The following is a 3,563-nucleotide window of genomic DNA, read 5'->3' as shown; positions in this document are numbered from 1 at the left end:
TTAAAGTAATTTTGAAAATAGAAAAAAAAAATAAAAAATCGGATATAAATAATAAAAAAATGATATAAATTGTCCAAAATTAATTCTAAAAGTCATATTTGAAAAAAAAATTTAAACTTTAAGATATTTATGAAGTATAGGATTTTCTATATACCTTCTATGTAGAAACTTCTAGACCTCAAACTAGTGGATTACATATTTTTAAAAGGTCTAAAGAAAATTATATAAAACAAACGTATAACGCATACTTTAATTAATTATTTATTTTATAATGTGATCTCTAAAGCACAATATTGGTCTATTAGCTCAGTTGGTTAGAGCGTCGTGCTAATAACGCGAAGGTCGCAGGTTCGAAACCTGCATGGGCCAAAGTATTATTAAAGTATTTTCGATTCTCAGCGATTTCCTTTGACCAAATAGAGTGCGCCGTTATATATGGTTTTGTTTCTCCAAGGCCCAACGATATGTCGGATCACTGAATCTCACCATTGGGTTTCGATTTCACCACAGCCCACGAGCATTGGCAATCAAGAACGAATTTGGATTTATCTAAAGGATATTTGTAATAGGCCTTAAAATGAGGGGGAAAAAATTGAAAAATATGTCACATTTTAAAAATATTTATAAATATAGAAGTGTTGATCTTTGAATTTTTCTAATTGTGTATATTTTCTTTCATTTTTTTATTTTTTTAAATTTCCTTTCCTTTTCCGATTTTGCTTCCAATTTTTGTTTCTTCTCTTTTTTTTGTAATTTTCTTTTCTTTCTTCAATTTTTGCTTTTTTTTTTTAATTTTGTTTTTTATCCGGTTTTTTACTTTTCCCTTCCCTTTCTTATGGGACTGAGTTCCGTACCCAACACTTGAAAGCACTCAATTCATAAGTAACTTAACACCAACAAAGTCAATCATTAGATTTGATTATTATAACGAAACGTTAAATATTATGGATCTGAAAGAAACTATTTTTTTAGTCTATAAAATTTCACCATTTTTAGAAAGACTTATTAAAAGTTTGAAATAAGAAAAGAGAATAGTTATTAAATAAGTTTATTTCTCAAAAAGTGAGAAATGTGAACGATATCAAACAGGCAATAGTTTTTTTTTTTTCTTTCTTTTTATAGGACTCTAAAAGTATTGAAGTCTATCCGAAATAAACTTGAAAAAATGGCATAGATGACCTAAAATGAAGGGTACACATTAAAATATTTGTGTATTTGTATATTGATAATATTAACTATTAGTGATATTAGTGATAAAACTTAGATAGATGTCAATCATATTCATATATTAGTGATATCCAATTTAGGTAGATATCAGTGGTAGAAATCTATTAGTGATAAAAATCTATTATTGATAATCATAATAAAAGTTTCTCAATAATAGCCATTGAAGTCTTTCAAAATTGATAGTCATTAATGAAAGTCCGTTAGTGATAGCCACTAATATTTTTCCATCATTGATAGCTTAACTTTGATATTTTTTCACGGTTAATAGCCACTTATAGAAGTTTACAATCGATAGCCAACTTAGTGAATTTAGTTCATAAAGTTTAATATCGAATTAAAGTGTAAGTAGAATGCCTAGAACCTATCACTAATAACATGTTATCAATGATAGAAACTATAATGATGACATATTATTTGATGGTAAAAAGGAATAACAGAAGTTATCTCTGATGGTATGTTATCAATAATAGAAGATATCATCGGTTACTACTATATAAGTGATATCAGCGATATCGGAGAAAGAACTCAGGTGATATCCATATATTGATGATATCAATGATATAAAAGTCAATTACATTTAATGAAAGTCTATCATTGATAGCCACTGCTATAAGTTATCGGTGATAAGTGCCACTAGTTGAAGCTATCAGTGATATCTGTATATCATTGATATGACTTAGGTATATATCAATAAAATGAATGATATTAATGATATTATTGGTGATGTGACTTAGGTAAATATCAGAGATAGTCACTTATAGACCTCTTATTGATAGACTTTTATCACTTATAACTTTAAATATTAATCTTTGAAAGATGATAGTTTCCTTTCAAAGTTGATAACTACCAATAAAAGTTTGTCATTGATATCCACCGATAGTCTTAGGTGTTAATATTTTAAGTTTGATTCCAATTGATTTAAGTGTATCAAAGCCATTAAAACTGATAGCATATTGAAAGGCATGATATTTCAATTGTTACTATTTTAAGGTTGTATTAATATTTCTCAAATTGAAAGTTATGACTGGTATGAGCTATCAATGATAGTAACTAATAGCAGCTGTCAGTGGCACTTATAGCTGCTATTAACTGCTACCATTGGTAGCTATTGTCAGTGATAGTTTTAAATTTGAGAAACTAGAAGAAGAAGTACGAAATGGTGGGCTACTCGTGAGCTTTTTAGTCATTTACCTATATAGCTATCACTGATAGCTGCTATCAATGATATTCAACGCTAATTTTGTGTCATATCCCTAATATGTTTATCCTTGTTCTACATCTTTCATTATTTTGGGTCTGATTGTTATTTGTGCAACCAACCCTTATTATTTGTATTTTATTTAATTGTGGGCTAATTAACAAGAAGAACAACAGATTTTAACTTTTCATTTGTAAAAATAGAAAATCAACATTTCATTTGTAATAATGAAAAAATGAATTAAAAAAATAAACGAATTTATAAAAGTCTAAACTACCCCCAACCATACAAATGAGATTGTAATTGATTTATTAAGAAATATTCGTAATTACACTGTAATTAAAACAAACATTTAGAGACTTTAATTTGCCATGCTTTGAGCACCACACCGACCCCTTCTCCAACCAAGTTGCCACCATTTTTTTCTTTGAAATTGGCTCTTCCACCAATAGTGACAATACTTCTAACTTGAATTTTGTCTTCATCCCTTGCTCCATCAGACGTGGCTCCCTCTTCTTCCACCAATACTACACCATCAACTTCAGCTTTAACTTCTTCTCCACTGGCTTCATTTATTGCTCCTTTAAAGCCACTAGTGATCACTCTAGTTCCATCTTCTTATTGGGGTTGATGCTTTAAAGTCTCGTGTTCTATAGTTTGTAAACAGTTTGTACGAACGCTTGTGTTGTATAATATATGATATTTACTTCACATCCTGTATTTTGCTCAGTTGCATGTTTTATTTGCTTTACCACAAACCAATAAACGTAAAATCCCTAGTTATCTGTATGTAACTTAAGCATGTATGTGGTGACATATAAGTGGATCATGTCTTGAGTGATAACCAAAATGGTCTGTAGTATATAGATATAGGATGGAAACCTTATCCTAGTAATGCTACGGATGTGACCTGCTTTGTGAAATGGTCACAAATGTTCTGACTTGTCACAGATGGTCTGATCCTAGTCATTCGTGTAGGAGATATGCGAGCGGGGGCGTCCTATACAAAGAGTTTGTATAAGACCCGACCACGAAGTGTTAACATCTCGTTATATAACATCGTTCATGATAGAGACTTCACTCCACTAGGATGACCATAGGTAACATGACCTCAATCCTGAGTGAGTTGGGAACTCCT

At 30.2% G+C, this 3,563-nt stretch overlaps 1 non-coding gene across 1 annotated transcript; it reads left to right on the top strand.

Moving 5' to 3' along the window:
• The first annotated feature begins 295 nt into the window (after positions 1 to 295).
• TRNAI-AAU lies at positions 296 to 369 on the top strand. Its single transcript has one exon. It is a non-coding gene; the product is annotated as a tRNA-Ile (tRNA).
• The last annotated feature ends 3,194 nt before the right edge of the window (positions 370 to 3,563 follow it).

The sequence above is a fragment of the Benincasa hispida genome, chromosome 3 (assembly GCF_009727055.1).
Source record: "Benincasa hispida cultivar B227 chromosome 3, ASM972705v1, whole genome shotgun sequence".
NCBI lineage: Eukaryota > Viridiplantae > Streptophyta > Magnoliopsida > Cucurbitales > Cucurbitaceae > Benincasa > Benincasa hispida.
Note: the sequence above shows the minus strand (reverse complement) of the source record. Positions and strands in the feature narration are given on the sequence as shown.